General features: G+C 40.2%; 1 protein-coding gene across 5 annotated transcripts in view; it reads right to left on the bottom strand.

Annotated features, from left to right (window-relative positions):
• The window catches only part of EYA1 (EYA transcriptional coactivator and phosphatase 1), a 288,250-nt gene that overhangs the window by 231,294 nt on the left and 37,811 nt on the right, over window positions 1–19,145 (bottom strand). For all 5 annotated transcript variants that reach the window (XM_072951809.1, XM_072951808.1, XM_072951810.1 and 2 more), the window contains exon 3: window positions 3,699–3,768. The gene's annotated coding sequence lies outside the window, so the exon portion shown is untranslated. The remainder of the gene's footprint in view (window positions 1–3,698; window positions 3,769–19,145) is intronic.

The raw sequence follows: 19,145 nt of genomic DNA, 5'->3' as shown, positions 1-19,145 counted from the left end.
AAATTAGACTTCATTAAAATTCAGAGCTCCTATTTGTCAAAAAAACACCACCAGTAGTACATGAAAAGGTACCTAACATAATTATTAATTAGGAAAACACAAATTAAACCACAGTAATATATCTAGGAAGGTTAAAGTTGAAGGATTAATAATCTCAAGTGTTACTGAGGCTGTGGAGTAATGGAGAACTCACACACTGCTGATGGGAACTGAAGCTGGTTTGTTCACCTACACTGGAAAACTGTTTGACAGTATCTTCTAAAGTTAGATATATGCCATGTACCTAGCCTATCACCCAGTAATTCCAATTCTAGGCATATTCTCAGGAAAAAATGAATGTTGTCACCTTGTGGATGAATATACTAGAAAAGGGGGTACAGTGGAGGTGCTGAAAATATTTTATCCCTTTTCAGTGGTAGTTATAGGGTTGTGAATAAAAACGAAAATCCATAAGCCATCTCATAACGTTCCTCTGCTCAAAAACCATCAGCGGCTCCCATGTCACTCAGGGGAAAAGTCAAGTTCTTTACAGTGGCCCACAATATCCTACACCATTTGGCCCCCACTACTCTTCCCTTTTATTCTGAAATAATAAAGCAAGCCCTGAATACCCCTCTCCTGGGACTTCTGCTCTGGTTGTTCCTTCTTCCTTCTTCTTCTGGTCTTCCCTCAAATAGCTACAAAGCTCACTCTCTCACCTCCTTCAAGACTTGATTCAAATGCTATTTTCTCACTCAAACCCTTCTCTTATCTGGTTTGAAACTTCAAAGCCCTCATTTAAGTTTGGGGGGGTTGCTTTTTTGGTGGGAGGTTGGGGGGAAGTGAAGGGAGAGAAGGGTGGACGGGTTACAACCAGTTACAATCTGGTTGACAACAGTGGAGAAGAAATAAAAAAGAAACTGAAGGTTTTTTTTTTTAATTTTCAAGAAACATAAATATACTTAGGCTTTTTAAAAAAAATGTTCAGTTTTTTAAAAATATGCAAAATTCACTCACATTCTTTCCCCTTTAGTCTTCAGCAAATATTTAGAATATACAAAAGACTTTTTATGTGGCCTCTGGGGAAGCTGGGAAAAAAACCAGCAGGATGTGGGAAGACTATGACCGTAGCCCCAGTAGTGTCCATGGTGTGTGTGTGCGTGTGTTTTCCTGGGTATGCAAACATATAGGACAGAAGGTAAGGATTGAAAGCAGTGATGTAATGCATAGAAACGGGCCCAAATGCCAGGTTCACAAGGGCTTTTCCTTCACTGTGTCCTTACACTGACCCCCAGAGACAACAGAGGGCTTGCGTCTCGTTCCTCCTTCAGGCCGAGGAAATGAGTCTGGCTAAGTAAGGATGAGGCACTGGACTGGGAGCAGTGAACAAAGGCTGAAAGAAGCAGCATGAGAGAGTGAATTGTTCTCTTCTGTCATGGGATAAAGTTCAGTGAAGAAGAGAAAAGCGTTAGCCCCAGGATTCCCATATTTCTGGGACTTCCACAGGGTCTTTCGCAGCTACTGAATGAAACTTGGGACACACACATCAGTCAGCTGGTTGACCCTACTCTTCCAGGAAGGTAATGCAGCAGGTTACCCAGCTCTGTGGGACCTGATTACCCAGAGCCGCCCATCCGCACCAGGAAACGGGAAAAGACTGATGCTCATCTCAAGGGAGTTTTAAGAGATGAAGGTGTGGAAAGACCTTCCCTTTGTCCTGTGGAAAAAGACAAGAGAGATGGAATGTTGTGTTCAGAAAATTACAAGAATTAGTTTTGCTGAAGCACGCACTGCAGAAGGATGAAGGGCAGGAAAGCAAGCATCAAATTAGTCAGTGAAAGGGAAAGTGCATATTAACTGTAAAGCGCCAGGCAAAGTGTCCCATGTATCTTTAATTACCCAAAGGATGGCTGTGAGGATCACACGGGTCCATGCACTGGCTGTGATGGCTAGGTTTTGCTATTGTCATAAATGACTCTAGCCTGCTCCTGACCAAGCATGGCCAGGCATGGAGGTTGAAATCCCTTTGGGGTCGTCCATCTGCTATGGGTTGGGGTGGCAGGCACAAAGGACGAGTACAGTGACTTCCCTACCCCTGTCTGAGGCCCCACACTTTCATTTCCCAAATGATGTAGCCAACCTGTAACGTGAACTAGGCACGCAGGGAAATCCTCTTCAAAGGACAGGACAAGTTACATTCCTCTTATCACCCAGAAGGAAGCACAACCTTTCTCAGACCTCAGCAGGTTTTATGGGCAACATATTCTACACAAAGGGATCCTACTTCCACTCATTTCTCAGGTGACTTAAAACATTACCTTGCAAACAGAGGGTGATGCCAGCAGCCCTGCCAAGTGGACCAAATGACATGGCAGGTCTATGGTACTGGTGACATCTGCCGTGGGAAAAGATGCTACATGAGTGTATGGCTAGTGACAGCAAGAGAATCAGAACACAGACCTCTAGGATTCTGGAGCCATGCCATCTGTAGCGGGAATTATTAACTGTCATTCAAAAGCAGCCCCTAGCATTCTACAGGGCCAGGCAGAGACAAAGCCCCTGACAGTGGTGGTGCCTTGTCTTCTGATGCTCCAGAGTTTCTCCCAGGTAACAACACAACAGCCTAGTTTGCTTGTCTACAAAGGAGACTGTAACATGAGCCATGTGTTTTGCTGTCCAGTAGCAAATCCTGACTCTCCATCGTAACCTTATTGCAGACTCCTGGAAAGCACCAGGGATCTATCATACCTGCTACCTTCAGGGATCATCCTGCTGCTCAGTGTGCCGACTCTGAGGAGTGCCATCTTACCACACCTCTCCCTTCCATTTGCTGGCTGAGAGCACAGACCTTGGCTCCAGGCTGGCCTGTCGCAGGGGAACTGGAGGGTAGGGAACACATGCTGAGTTGGGAACCACACCTGTGAATTCTTCACTGGCCACATGGAAGCAATATGCAAAGTTCTGTGCCCCTATCAGTTGCCTTCAAATGCATATGCCAATCCCCCTAAAGAGCCTCATGGTCATTCATAAAACTAGATTCCAAGGCTGAAAATTTAGGGAAGATCTGACTGACTGATGTACATTTCAATCCAAAGTGCATGGTGGTATATATTACATTTTGTATATTTATTGTTGTGAATAAAACATAGCTTTTCAAATTCAAACTTAGCAGTGTTACATAAAGTGTCAAGATGGTTTCCTCCAACCAAAGATTCAGGTGAATATTTTAAATGATCAGATATTTCACATGGAGAAAAACTTGTGATTTTTCACCTATGTGTAACAAATAGGAATTTTATTTTCATATTTTGAAACATTTTCCTTTAGATTGGCAAAAGTAAATCCATTAAATACAAATAGCGGGTTCATTCTAAAAGTTATGGGTGATATAACACTGACAAGAAAGGGCTTGGGAATGGAGCAAAGTCACAGGCTAAGAATTTCAAATCCCATATCCACAGTTTCCTCATTCCTCTGAGTCACGCAAGAACTTTTAAACAAGAAGACAACAGACTTAACGAGAATAAAAGTACAAGTGAATAGAAGAGTAAACCAGTTGAGGGGGGAAAGGAATTTCCTGGTTTTGGAAGCTGCCATTCCAAGTTCTTAATTAGCTCTGGATAAATGGATTATGGTTTTTGTTTTCCTTTATATTGTATTTTTAAAGTGTATTGGGTCTTAAATTAAAACCTGCAGAGGTATTCTCTTAATCCACTTACAGGGGGTTGTCACTGAGGTCCAAGGCATCCTAAGGGCGCTGTGATTGAGTTCAGGGCTTTTCTGCGTCTCCTGGAACAATGAAGAAAATTCTGTTTGATGTGCTTTTCAGTGACTGAAGAGTCCATAGCTTCTGCCAACTTTTTAAGAGACCTGTGAAATTCCCGCCCTCCCTCCAAAGATTAGGATCTCAGAAACAGAGCTTAATTAGCGCCAAAGGTTTGGGAGGGTGGGTAGAGAATCACGGTAGGATCAGGTTTCGGGGTTTGAGGGGCGGGGCAGAATCATCACAGCAAGTCCCGAACGCCTGCTGTGGTGAAGACTTGGGACCATTAGACCTGGTGTTGAGGCACCATGCCTCACTCGGAGAAATCCCCATCATAATGGTGGAGGCAGAGTCAGAATTCTAATGGTGTTAAAAGCGCTGTGCAGACACAGTGGGATTCTTCTCTACACTGCACTTGGGATGGTGCCTCCAAGCCCCCAAAACCCTTGAGAGGCACACAGAAGAAACCGAGGTATTTGGAGGAATTGCTCTCTTTCCCTCGTGTTCCTACCATGGTCTTTAGATCATGAAGCTTCTGCTTCACTCCGCAGGGAAAACTTTTGGGAAGAGCCTGTGGGCCCCATTCTCCGAGGTTGAGTCATGTCTCCTCTCAGGAGAGGTAGGTCAGGAAGGAACGGGCCATGCGCAGAGAGAGCATCTCTCGCTCAGCATCTTCTCGCTCCAGAGAAGATTCTGCTGCTCGGTTCCCATGCTCCTCTGTGCAGCCCGCGTTGGTAAGAGCCAGGAGCCCGCAGCCCAGGCCGGACTCCAGCAGGAGACCTGCAGGACTGCTGCTCTCTTTCTGTCCCCAAAGAATTCGAGGGTAGGGTTCTGGGTAAGCACATCTGCCCTGCAGACCCAAATGCTCTCGCAAGTAGGTGGTCTCAAGGCCACGCAGGCGGAAGTGGAGAAAGAGGATGGATATCAGAGACTCCAACTGTGTCAGGTGACCTCCCGTTATCCAGTTCAGCCTGGGTTGGCAATAAAGATGCTATTTTATATCTTCATCTGCATGGCCCTATGTTACTTCTCAGGTAGTTCCAAATTCAGGGGTGGGGAACGAGGCCTGACTCCTTGTTGTCCCTTACAATCCAGGCCAGAGTTTCATAGAAATGAAATGATTTAATCAGGCTCGCCCACCTAGTAGGTGGTTTGTCCACAGTAACCACATTTTCTCAGTTCTCTTCCTTTGGCAAAATTCTGTACCAAGAAACAATCTTAGAAATTCAAGTGTATGATTGGGATAATGTAACAAATTATTCGAAGTGTGGGCTAAGCCAGAAAGTTTCCCCAGGTGTAGCTCACTTATTCTTTAAGCAGCAGCTCTAATTTCACTTTCTACACCGTCTCATTACTTGCTGTGGTGATTTAACATTCTTTGGCCTCATTTTCATCTGTAAAATGAGTTCGAGTAGATGGTCTTCAAAAACACTCCCATGTGAACATTCCCTAAGTCTTTGAGCCCAAACCAATCTACAAAGATCTGTAACTTTCCTGTACTTACTTACCGTACAATTACTACCTTATTCTTCACTGTTCTATTTTCCACCTGTACCTATAATTTAGGCATGTTACCATAACATCATACTGTCCTGTAAGTTTTTGGAAGAGAATATCATTTGTAACCCTCTCTTTTGTGCCCAACTCCTACCAAAAGCTCACCATCTTTTGTTCATCTAAAGGCATCAAAATAGTAAAGAGGTAAGGCACAAACTGAGAGAATGGATTTGTAATTCATAGACCCAGCAAAGGACTCATATTTAGAACATATAATGATTCCTACAAGTGATTAAGAAAAAGACAAAAAAAATCCAATAAAAAAAAATTGGGCAAAAGCCACTAACAAATGACCAACAGGCATAGGGAAGGGTATTTCACTCACCAAGGAGATACAAGTTAAAATCACAGTGAGGTAACACTGCATAAGCACCAGCAGGGCTCAAATGTTTTAAAGATTAATAATGCCAAGGGCTGGTGAAGATGCAGAACAACTACAAAACTCACACATTGCTAGTGGAAGTGTATGTATACTGGTTTTGGAAAACAGTTTCGCAGTATCAGCTAAATCTAAATATGCATCTGCCCTGACCAGCCATTTCCTTCTGGAAGAAAGGAGAGCATATGTCCAACAAAGGACATGCACAAGAATTTTCATAGCAGTTCTATAAATTATTTTTAAAAAGAGAAAGAGTCCAAATGTACGTCAGTGTTATAAAGGATAAATAAATTGTGAGTATTCATATAATAGAATACTGCATAGCGTGAAAAGGAATGAGCGACTGCTATATATTAAAACAAACAAACAGGGATGAATCTCACAGACATTATATTGAGAAAGAATTAAAGAGTAGATTCAGTTTACATGAATCTCACTGTGAGGCACAACTAACCAATTGTGATGGAATCAGAACAGTGATGGGTATTGACTAGGCAGAAGGAAGAGGGACTTTCTGAGCTGCTGGAACTGTCCTGAATCTTAACCTGGGTGATAGTTTTAGACAAACATGTACTGATGTAAATATTCATCAAACTATACATTTCAGATATGATCTTTACATTTTTGCCACGTTTATGTTATGCCTCACTTTTCAAAAACCAACAAAAGAGTAATAAAAGCCCAGATTCACAAAAGAACATTCATGAGAATTAACTGAAAAATATCCAACCCACTGATTCCTTGGGATAGTCTAAAATTTTACTCTTGAATGAAAATAGACCTCCACAACTCCTCAACCTCATTGTGTACCTTTAGCTGCTAATTAGAAATTTACTGGTTTAAACTTTAGTGTTGTCTCCTGTCTATGTCGAGGGCTTTGTAAGAAAACAAGGGGAAATCTGATGTCATTCGGAACATAAGGATGTCAAGGACATTTTCTACCATTTCCCTTTTATGGAGAAGAACTGGAGAAAATTCTTTCAGTTCTCATGTCAAGAAAGCCGTTTCTCTTGAGCAACTGGTATGTTTTTATCCGGCGAGTGGCTGCACATCATTATGCATTTGTCAAAACCCATAGAATGTACAACGGATACCCTTAATCCTATAGCTGAACTTCCTGGTGGTCAGGGCAAGAAAAGGAAAACTCACATCAAGTTGCTAGCCACTCTTTCCTGACTCTCCGCCTACCTCTAGAGCCACTCTCTTTTTGGAACTTTCTGGAATGTTCATCTTTGTTAGCTACTTTTACCCCTGGCTTCATTTTACCTCTATCCTTATTTTAATGACAGCTTAGTTTCTTTGTATTTTTATCCCACTGTACTATTTGTTATTGTACTATGTAACAAGCACTGTAAATGCTTTCTTTCAAAACAAAAATGACAATGGAAAAAAGAGAGACAATCAAACAAATATATAAATGCATATATAACGCAAAGGAGGGTACACACAATGGAGGGTATTACTGTTAGATACTGTTCAGCTCACTGACCTTTTTCCATAAGCCCGTTTTACCTCCTTTGCTATACTCGAAGCTCCATGGGTCTGGCCCACGTGTGAGTTTTTAAACGGTTTCAGGTAGACAGTAGGCGCTTAACAAGCACCATTTGCCTGCTTCTGTGCAATGAGGGGTGATGGCAGTGGTTTGAGATCATGTGGTGGGGAGCACGAACACATTTTTAAACCATGAAAGGACTCTTGCTCCAGGCCTGCAAAAACTTGCACACCATTTGGAAATTGGGTTATTTTAATTACAGTGTCATAGAGAACGACATGCATTTTAATCAACTTCAGTTGACAATGCTGCAACCACATCATAGTCGATGCTGATTCCAAACCATCTAAAGAATTACTTCCAGGTTTTAAGAACTGGCAGCTTAACTAGGCCAGTTAGGAGCACAGCCCGCCCAGCTGCTTCCCAAGCCCGAGCCCGAGCCCGAGCCTGCAGGATCCGGGCTTGGTCATTAGGAAGGTTCTGAGGACCAGGGTGCGAGGCCAAGTGTGATCTCTAGGACTGGGGCCCAGGCCCTGGGGTGGAGGCACCTCCCAGAGGCTGCGCTCTTCCTCACAATTTTCTCAACTACAGGCAAGAACTGAGCTTCTCTGCCCTTCAGCACAGTCAGCAAACAGCACCAGAGTTTTGCTTGGCACTTCCTTTTGACAACATCTTGCAGTTTACACAGCTGGTCCTCTATTATACAAGTTGTGGGTGACCTTTAGTACATAATAATGCCTTCAACTTTTGAGAAGCTGGTTGCCATTTTTGCCCACTGACCACAAGACTTCCTGAAGGGAGATGCTTCTGCACCATCAAAACTGACTGACAAGGTTTCTTGATTTGCTTAATTAAGTAACCATGGGGTAGCTGATGCTGGCATAGTCATTTCAGAATTAAACCTTGCTGGTTCTTTGTGTTAACGGTATTCTACCCAGTAAACAAAACCATAGAATCATCTACAATTTATGTTTTTAATGAAGTAATTTGAAAATTAGTTGTTTATAAACAGACACTTGAGATATAATGGTGGGGATAATATTTATATCAATGGTGGGAATATTGGATACACCAACGCCAGTATTTATAGAAAACATAGAAGTACTTTAAAAAAAATTCATGGGCTGATAGATATACATATTATATATATACACACACACACACATATGGTATATATATGTGTATTATATATTATAGATGTATATGAGAAAAGGGCATGATTTAGGGAGTTTACAAGGTAAGTCTTCTTTGAGAAACTATTGTGTAATTATGTTTTAAAATGTGACTTAAAACTCACAATGAGAAGTTTTAACATCTTTTGGAAGGAGCTTTTAGAAGCAAAAATCCAGTGGGAAAGAATCCACAACATGAAAACATGGAAAGCTGTTTAGCTGAGAAGGTTGTAATCTGTTAAAACTTAAAAATTTTTCATTGAGGAAGCGATTTGCATGCTATTAAGAAGCACTGACAAGAAAAGAGAATGAAGTTGTCCCTCAGAATCCTAGCGGGATTGGGTCCAGGAATCGACCCCCACCTCCACAACCCAGGATACCCAACTCCACACATGCTCCGTTATATAAAATGGTGCAGTATTTGCATACAACCTACACACATCCTCCCATATACTTTAAATCATCTCTAGATTACATATAATACCTAACACAATGTAAATGCTATGTAAGTGGTTGTAAATACTATGTTGCCTGTGCACAGCAAATTCAAGCTTTGCTTTTTGGAACTTTCTGGATATTTTTTCCCCCCAATATTTTCAATCCCTAGTTGGTTGACTCCACGGATGCAGAACCCATAGATATGAAGGACGATGAGAGAAAGGGAGTGAGCAGATAAAACATATGTAGAGCACTGGCTACTTGGATTGGGTACCACTGCTCCTTCTTGGGAGGAAGGTCATACAAAGCAAGTCACACTACTGACACTCAAATAATTGGAGATTGAATAAATTAGTGACTAAAGGAATAAAATAATTTCAGGTAAAGTCTCAAAATATTAGCTCTAAGAGAAACCTAAGCAGTCATGGGGTCTCATTTCTTCATTTTATAGAGAATATAAAACACATGTAGCCAAGTGGCATCTTTAAGAGACCATTCAGCTAATTAGTGGCAGTGGTGGGACGAGGACCAGGACTTCCGCTTCCCGGGTCACTGTTTTCTGCGTGTCACTGTGTTCTCTTTTTATTTTTAAAAGAAAGCAGGAAGAGAAAAAAAAGAAGTGTTGTCTGAGGAAGCTGAACTCGTTATTTGTGGGACCAGGTGGAAACTAACTCCTCATTCCCATAGATAAGGCTCAAAGAGAAGAGAGTTTTTAATTAGAGATTAAAACATGATCAGTGTCCTTATAAGACAAAGAGGTTAAAACACACACAGACATAAAAAGAAGACAATGTGAAGACACAAGGAGAAGACGGCCACCTACAAGCCAAGGAGGGAGGCCTCAGTCATAACCAACCCTGCTGACACCTTGACCTCAGACATCTAGTCTCCAGAACTGTGGGAAAACAGATTTCTGTTGTTTTAGTCACCTAGTGCATGGTACTTTGTTACGGCAGCCCTAGCAAACTAATACACAAGTATCCACAGCTTCTGCCCTTAAGAGTCAGAATGAAAACTGCAACCCCAGATACAGTCATGTGGCGGTTGCTAACATAACAGCAGATGGAGGTGTGAGGCATATGTTGTTTCCTGTGACTGTGTTCAGCTTGCTGAATGTAGTCAACCAATCATCGTTATTTTAATAATAATTTGCATTTCTATTTAATAAGCAAAGTTGACTGTACCCAGCATCTAGTTCATACCAACCAGCATTTTACAGGGAAGGAACTACTGGCCTTATCTTACTCTGGATGGCAACTGTCAGTCTTCCAGGAGCTGTGATCCCTAAGCAGGATGGTAGATGGGTTTGAGGTCAAGTGCCAACTCTAGTCCATGGCAGTGGTCAACTGAAGTGTCATGTTTAGAACTGAGTCCAAGATGCTGTCTTGGTTTAGGAATAGGGGGCCGGTGGTAATGCCCACAGCAATAACCACCAGGGGCACAGGAGGGATGACAGCAGCACATATGCCCCAGAGACGGGACCAGCCAACTGCAGACCTGTTAGCTTCCTAGGAAACATGCTGATAACCTCACATGTTCAGCTATTTTTGAAAATTGTCTTAATAGACTAATAATGAATACAACATATTTTCAATGGAATAAAAATATGGAGAAGAGATGGCAGAAGGTAGAGACAGGAATGATCTGTCCCTGGCAGATGACACCCTCTGTCTGAAGGACGATGGTTTTGAGAATAAACCGACACGTGCACATATGCTCTTTAGGAACAGCTAGACCTCTTCTGCTCCCCACAATCTTATTTTTTCTCCCATTCACCAGCCTCACCACTCTACCTCCATGACTGAATATGCTCTCTTAACAGCTAAAAGGCCTAGAATTACACCACTGTAGGTTATGAAGTAAATAGTAACATAATAGCCATTAGTACACAACAGTAGAACTGTACAGAAGGAATCTGCACCTTTCTCACTACATAAAAAGACCACGGGGAATTAACTACTAATAGAAAATCACGTCATACGAGCTTTTTGAAATCCTTCTTATTCAATACCATATATAAAGATATTTTATTCCCACTAGGGGAGAAATGGACTTCCATTCCTCTGAACGTTTTAAATTATTGTGAGCTTCATTACATAGTATACGTTTTATTTTTTCTAAGTGAAACTTTCTGTAGTGAATTTCAAGAGGCTTCTTTGGTTTACATAGGATGGGACTGGATCAATCAGGGAAAATTTCAAAATAAAATTCAGCTGAGCTTTTTACAAGTTTCATTGTAAATCGTAATTACAGTATTCAGGCAGAATAGCTTTGCGCATAATTTCAGAGCTTGCCTTTGTAGATCTGAAATTAGATAGTGCTTCATTTCACAGACTCCAAACAAACCTCAGAAACAACAAAACTGTCAGACAATCATAAAATTATAAAAGCTGTCGGTTCCCTGCAAACAGAAATGCATTACACTGTAAGGTTAATTCACTTAAGAGTTCCAGTTCGCTTATTTCTTTAGATTATACTTTTCCTCCATTTAATCAATGCATTATTTTAACCAATTTCAGCAGGGTAACATAACGCTACACTATTTAAATAAAGACATGATGAGTAATAGGTTAAGAAAAATTCTTTTCACTTGTGCATTCAAATTACTCTTGTGGCCTGAGCAAGGTATACCCTCACCAAAATCAGTACTCTTGCAAGCAAAGCACAGAGGCAAAAGAATTTTAAGAAAGGTAGATCATTAGCTTCAGTCACCATATAACATTTGTGAATAATTTGCTCGGTTTCAAAACGTGCAAGAAAAACGCTGCACATTTGAAATCTGGTGAAAGGTAAATGAAGACAAGGCCTAGAGAAAGCGCTACATGCCAAGGGGTAAAAACGGAGTGAGCCCACAGCTGCTTTAAGTCAAGCATTTATAATCTAAAATATGTAGAAGAAAAACACCCTGTAAATAACAGAATTAAGCATGAGTACCACATATGTGAATACGTCCAAGCCAAATTCAATAAAATATTCATTAAACAAGTTCACAGATAAAAATGGAACCATAAGTTTTGAAATTTGTAATAAGGTTCATTCCATTTCTTTTGGCCAAAGCAACACTGTATTTATAAACACAGCAATAGCAAACTCCCAAGTAGCTTATGAATATTTTCTGTCCTTCTGGAAGATACCACAATACAGAACATACTTAGGCGAACCACCAACCCAAAGCTGATGACCTTGCAAATTTATACTTAAAAAAAAAAAAAGGAAATTGAGAAAAGCAAAATCCACACATTAGAGAGATAAACATTCGTGGTTCTTTAAAATTTAACTGCTATGAAAGATAATTCTTTTCTGCAATAAAATGCTTGAAATATTCAAAATTACTACCATAGTATGGCCAGGACAATGTTTTTTTTTCCCCTCCACAATAAAAACAAGCTGTGGCCATAGCTCTGATTTGATGTGAAATTCATTTTGAAAGTTCAATAAAATTTAATTCTAGGAATTATGGGAACTACTAGACTCTTAGATATAGTTTTAAGTCAACATTCTGTGCTGGTTATTTTTTCTTCCCTAACAAAATGAATTCTTCAGAAGTTCTCTGTTTAAAAAAAAAATCCACCAAAATGACACCCACGATTCAATAATTAGTGACTATGAGTGGCCTTCCCCAGTGAGCAACAACATCTTAGCTCCCTTCATACTCCTACCGTGACAGGGGCTGCCTGGCCAGCAGGTCATCCCCCAGTGATGGCCCCTGCAAGCTCTGTAGGCACATTGTTCACTTAAAAACTAAAGTTCTGCGATAGGTGAGCAGTGAATTATTATTCTTAAATATCGGTCTTATTCTGAAAAAACTCAAACCAAGATTTTTTACATTTTTAAGTCAAATTAAGTTTTTTTAAAAAAAAGCTCATGTACGAAGACACTCTGTCTAATTTTTAAAAATGTTCCAATGAATGAGTTTTAAGAAAAGGCCATATAACTAAACTGAAATATGTAGAGGCAAGTCTGATAATCCCCAATTGCCATAAAACTCAACACCTGCAGCCTATGTAATAAATCAGTTTGTGAATCTAATTGCTCTTGTTCTGCATGCTTCCATGAGCCTGTGGAGCTAAGCTAACACCATTGTCATAGCCTTAATCACAGCCAGGTTTATTTTTGTTGGCAGCCTTATGCAAATCATTGTATTATGGGTCTTTGCACTTAATTCACTCAGATTATACCCTGATACTGAAAACAGACTGTAAAACAGGAAGGGATCTTCAAATTGTTTAATTAACTATGAGTTGTAATTTCTATTTATACCTACCTGAAATGTTATAGCTCCAACTGTGTTAAATATTCATAGGAAAACAGATTATTCTGTTTCTAATTTAAAATACTTAAGCTTGCTGTAATTTAGAAGTTATAGTTACCCACAGAGAATATATCGGCATTTCTTCAATGTTTTAAGCCAATTTCTCTTATTCTGTGAACTAACCTCTGGAACTGAAATTCATCAACAAAACACTAATTTACTAAATGGTACCTTAGTGGCCTAAAAGAGTTACAGCAACTTCAAAATGGCCGCAAATTTTACCCTCTGTCTTTAAATCTTTTACCACACAGTCTTTCCCGGGAACCACAGGGAAACCAATTGTATCAGTCAATTACCACCAATTATCGTTGGTCGATTAAATTCTCAAGAGCCAGAAAAATCTGATATCTATTCCACATTGTTTACCTCTTTCACTTTTTCTAGTACAGTGAACTTTCTAGAAAAGACCAAAACAAAACAAAACAAAACAGATGGGCCACCAATTAAAATCCAATCACAATGCTGCACACCAGAAATTGATACATTATAAGTTGACTATACTTCAATCAAAAACAAATCCAAGCACAGTACATTCTCTTGCCCATGAAGGAGCTGTTGCATATTGGTATCAACATAGTTAGAGTAGAATTAATTTCAAACTTTTCCTTTTCCCATTGTGATGAACCTAGTTTCAGAACTTTTCTGGATGCTAATGTTTTTACACTGAGAAGTGGTAGGTAAAGGAGGAAGAGGATAGGAAAACACCCCTACATTCACTCCAGGAACATTGATTGTTCGGTGGACATAATGCTTATGAGCATTAGCTCTGAACCATATTCTGTCTACCAGACCACATACATGGCGGGAAGGGCTCAAGGCAGGGGCACTCTTGGGATCTCTCTGCATGTGAGGAGAGGAGAGTCCCAAAGACCAGAAGAGAAATCAGGGAAGCCCTCTTCTACCGCTGGGCCATCAGTCTCTATGCCTGTTATGGTATATGGAATCTACATTTACGATAAAAAGGTAGCAGCAGGACTCAGAAGGGCACTTGAGTGAAGCATCAGAAACTACACTGTGGTCATGAGAAGAGCTAAAAATAAATGTCAAAAAAGAATGATCATTCATTGGTTCCAAATGTCCATCATTTTCTTGCCACTGCTGAGCTGTGGCCCAGAAGCCTCCTCCTGATGAAAGTACCCATTATCCTCAAATAGGAACCAGGTTGTGGCTCAACAAATTTAATTTAGACAAGGACAAGATGCCTTCCTCCAGCTCTAGAAGGAGAAGTGGATTCTACACAGAATGGATCAGCCCTCAAGGATACTGGGGTACTAATCCAACCAGGGTGTAGTTGTGGGGCCAGGGACCCTCTGCTTGGAGATTTCCCTCACACCCTACATAATGCTCACCAGCACATATGGTCCAGCCCTACTTCCAAATGAAAAGTAGAGAGAAGGTCAGCTCTCATCACTAGTCAGAGCCTCATCAAATCCTAACTGGTCCTTGTCCTGCAATGACTTCTGGTTATACACCTTCAGTTTTATAAGGTATTGAGCATGTTCTCTGCAATAATGTATAACCATGGGTTGCCTATTGTGTGCCAAATACTGACTGTCCTAAATGTCTGACATTTAATTTCACAAGTATTTGAAGCAGGCACTACTGTCCCTATTTTACAAATGCAGAAACTGAGGCCCAGAGGTGCTAGTAACTTAGCAGAGACTGCGTATTCCTAAATGATAGAGCTAGGACTGAGTGCAGTCTGAGTCCAGGGCCTGCTGGGAGCCATTATGCTTTGCTGAGCCCATGAAAATGAGTAAGATTCTGTCCCCGTCCACTAGGGGACCAGAGATTTTGCTTGGTGGTATATTTGCTTATTTTCAGGAATAGAGGTGAGTTGAAGGTTATAGAAAGCTCAACAAATTATTTAAATACAGTGATATGACTATGACAGATTTATGAATGGGGCATCTAACTCAAACTGGATTATAAAAGAAAGGGCTGAGATGTTGCTGACAGGTTGATATGGTGAAGGCAAGAAGAACTTCCTATGCCAAGGAACTCGGGATTTTTACTGTAGTTTTAGCAAAATTGTCTTCCAGATAGATCATTCTGGTTGCACAGACCAGATATAAAAAGAGCAAGAGTGGGGATAAATGAATAAATGAGCAATTACTGAAATAATCCAGTCAAGGAAATTTAAGAAGCAAATCCACTGAACTAGGGTGGTGGTAATTAACATCAACTTGAAGTAAGGATTGAGAATTATTTTGAAGGTAAAATGAGCAGGATTTGATTGACTGGATATAAAAATGAGGAATTGACAGGAGGGAAGTAAAAGATGACTCAAGATGAATGGAAATGAAACAAATACACAATGAGGTCAGTTTCAGGCATGTTGAATACCTACCCATGTCTTACGTAGAAGGGATGCCCAGAAAGCATCTGAATGTTCGAATATGACACTCAGGGGAGAGGTGTAAACTGAAGCTAAATGTGTGAGAATATTAATATATTTGTTCTGATCCATTGCAACCATCTTAAAAGGAAAAAAAAGATCACATGTTACCAGGAAACAAATACACAGAAAAGCAACCTAATCTGAAAGATTGACCTCCACGTACGAGGAAACTAGAAACCATACTTGACATACAACTTCTATTGCTGTCAGAAGCTACCAAACGCCCAACAGCTAAGAAACAACATCTTACAGCATTTCTAGAATGATTCTTCTGGATTCTTCATTCCTTTCTCAAAGAGCTCTCCCTACTCCCCACTGTGGTTCAGACACTGCTTTGCCCTTTCACTCCTAATTTGCCAGTGGTGTCCCAGCTCTCCTCCTTTTGGAATCTTCCTACGTGCTGGAGGAGGTGGCTGTGTATACTTGGTAAAAAGGAGAGGAAATCACCTGCTATGAATCAGTTTTTACTCTAAGTAAGCTGCCAAGGGGCTACATTAACAGTGAATACAGGCACTTTCTCCAACCTTGATATTTCTATATTTTTGCTTCAATCAGGTCTGTGATCCAAGTGAAAGGGAATTATCTATATTCTGCGTTTTCTTACTACTTTCCTACAGCATGAGCTTTTTTTTTAAATTGAAGTATAGTCAGTTTACAGTGTTGTGTCAATTTCTGGTGTACAGCAAAATAATGTTTCAGTCCGCCATATACATACAATATATCCGTTTTCATATTCTTTTTCCTTATACGTCACTACAAGATATCAAATATAGTTCCCTGTGCTATACATTACGACCCTGTTGCTGACCCGTTTCTGTGAGGATTCTTCTTGTATTTCTGAAGTAAGAGATATTGTGCCAAAGTTCAACAGGTATTCTGTGTGTAATGTGTAGTTTTGGATGTAATCATGGGAGACGGTGAGCTATGCGTCCTTCTACTCTGCCATCTTGGCATCTCCCCTCAAGCATAAGAGTTTTTATTCACACACTCACACACACACACACACACCGGGAGTTTTGTCATGACTTTCTTCCCTACTATAAAAAGTAAAGATATTTACAAGCAATATGGATCCCTCATCTCAGCTGGTCATTCAGAATCTTAACATTTTAAGGCCAAACTTAGGCCAGATAAAGAGAGGTCTAGTGGTATGATTTGATGAGGTCTGAGAGACTTTGTGCAAAAAAAAAAAAACTCTCCCTTAATCTCTACTCATTTCAGTTTATGCTTACATTCCCATCTTGGCCTCAGCTTGGTGTTAAGCCATAAAAGGTCACTACTAAAAGGTAAATATGTCATCTGGAGTAAAAACTCATCCAGCCATTAAGTTTTATTAGCATACTAGAATAAACTTTTCATATTAACCCACAAGTCACTTGATATGAGTTTAAGAGAAGAGTATAGTGTATTAAACTTGGGTGGTGGGACAGAAGGAAGAGAATGATCTAGAATATGAGGCAAAGTCAGGGATAAAAGGAAAGCAGGGTCCTGGTGGGGAGGGAGGCAGGGGAAGGATGTCAAAAAGAAGGAATAAACACATTTGCCTACAGCAACCTTGCCTAGATGATGAAAAAGCACTTTTACTTCTGAGTCTCTGGGTTTTTTTTTTTTTTTTTTTTTGAGATGGCTTGGAAACACGGTCATTATTTGCCTGAAAGCCTCCAGGAAACTTTGAATTAAATATGTACATATTGTACTAGTTATCTTTGAAATGTGATTGGGCTGCAATTATGTCAGTAAAGCTCTAACTACCAAAAGAAAATTGTATGGCATCCTCTATTGTGCCTGGACAAATTTAGATGATTGAAAGCATAAACCAGGCCATATTTTATACCAGAGCGATGCAAAGAAAAGGAGGAAAACACTGAGTTCACGCATGCTGGATGCTAAGACGACTTCGGGGCTTTGTAGTAGAAGTGGCGTGCTCCCTGGGGGAAACAGACTCTCGGAAAGAAGTACAGTAGCAATTCTGCCACAGCTACACAAAGTCAAGAAAATGGTTCACTCAGACTACTGGAGAGCTCCATTTGTTTTGAAAAACCCAGCTTGTAAGTCAGTTTTCCTGGAAATGGCAAATATCGCATACTTAAGGATTAACTCTTTCTGGGCAAATATTGCACACTTAACTCTTTTTGCTACAGAAGTCTTTCTCATAATCCTCAGGCTGGATTTACTTGGGAGACACGTGTAACCAGAACAACAGCAAGCACTGCATCTTGTCTCTTTCAATGTCAGGAACTGTCAGACTGGAAAAAGCTCTCAATTCTAGGACCTGTGAACACTATCTTTCAGTTACGAGATAAGCATGTCCAAGTACCTGGGATGGTACCTGATAGATATTAGATGCTTGGGAAGTGTTTGTTAAAAATCAGGACAAACAAAAAGATTTTTAAAACACATCTCTCAGAAAATTTTAATCATTGGGATCTTCAAACAATGCAACACCAGATTACTTCTCCCCTCCCCTCTGATGTTCCATTAGACTTGGTGATACAAAAGGGACTTGATCAGCACTGGAATGACAGATGTGTGAGCTGTGCGATACTTCCTGTTCTAGACGCATCTTTTCTTATACCTGCTTTTCAGATCATTTCCTTTCTCATTATTTTTCTTGTGCTCCACATATTATTTTGCAGGGAAAGGAACTATAAGGCTCCCCAGCTCTCATCCCCCACACTATCAGGGCTGGAGTTTAGTAATTCTAATTCACTCAAGGTTGCCTGCAGGATTGCAGATTTAGTGAATAAAAATACAGGCTGCCCAGTTAAATTTTAATTTAGATAAACAGCAAATAATTTTTAGAATAAGAATGTCCTGGGAAACATTTGGGATGCACTTTACCAAAAAAATTCTTCATTGTTTATTTTACATTAAAATTTAGCCGGACATCCTGTATCTTTATTTGGCAATACTAGTTATTTGATAGAATCATAGATTATGACTTAGAATTTAGCCCTTTACAGGTAGGGATGGTCAAGCCTGGAGATAAAGAGATCAGTGTAACTCAGACAATAACAGCCTTGACCACCACCTAGACCTTTGAACCCCTAGTCAAGAGCTCTTCTACAATCTTGCCTCTTTGTAAAAGCATCTGGTTAAATTTAGCCACTTGCCTTTATTCAGCTGAGTACGTATCCTTTCTAGCTTCCAAGTGTAGAGGGCATTTTTATTACACTGAATGGTTGGTTCTGTCCCCATTTTTTGTTAATAAACTTGGTAATCAGTTAACTATGACCTTTATTGTAGCACTTTTGATATTGAATTGAAAATACTTCTATACATATATTTCTTTCCAAGAAAAGTATATACTCCTTAAGGTCATGAATTCTACTCATCTCAAACGCTCAGTGACTAGCCCCAGGCCTTGGATCACGGTAGCCTCTCACTAAGTACTTAATAAATCTCTAAAAATGGTTAAACAGCTTAAACAAATAAATAGTATTCAAAGTGAAAGAGACAGCCTTCAGTACTCCCAAATGAACATGGAAAGATCAGACTACAGATTTACCCTTGAGGTCTACACGCTCAGAATGTAGAAATACACACTTTCACAAAGTAATCTTTGACACTGTGGTGGTTGAATTTATATGTCAAGTTCAATGGCCAGCGTGTGCCCAGATTAAACATTATTTCTGGAGGTGTCTGTGAGGGT

Source organism: Vicugna pacos, chromosome 29 (assembly GCF_048564905.1).
Source record: "Vicugna pacos chromosome 29, VicPac4, whole genome shotgun sequence".
NCBI lineage: Eukaryota > Metazoa > Chordata > Mammalia > Artiodactyla > Camelidae > Vicugna > Vicugna pacos.
This window is presented reverse-complemented; position numbering and strand designations above follow the sequence as displayed.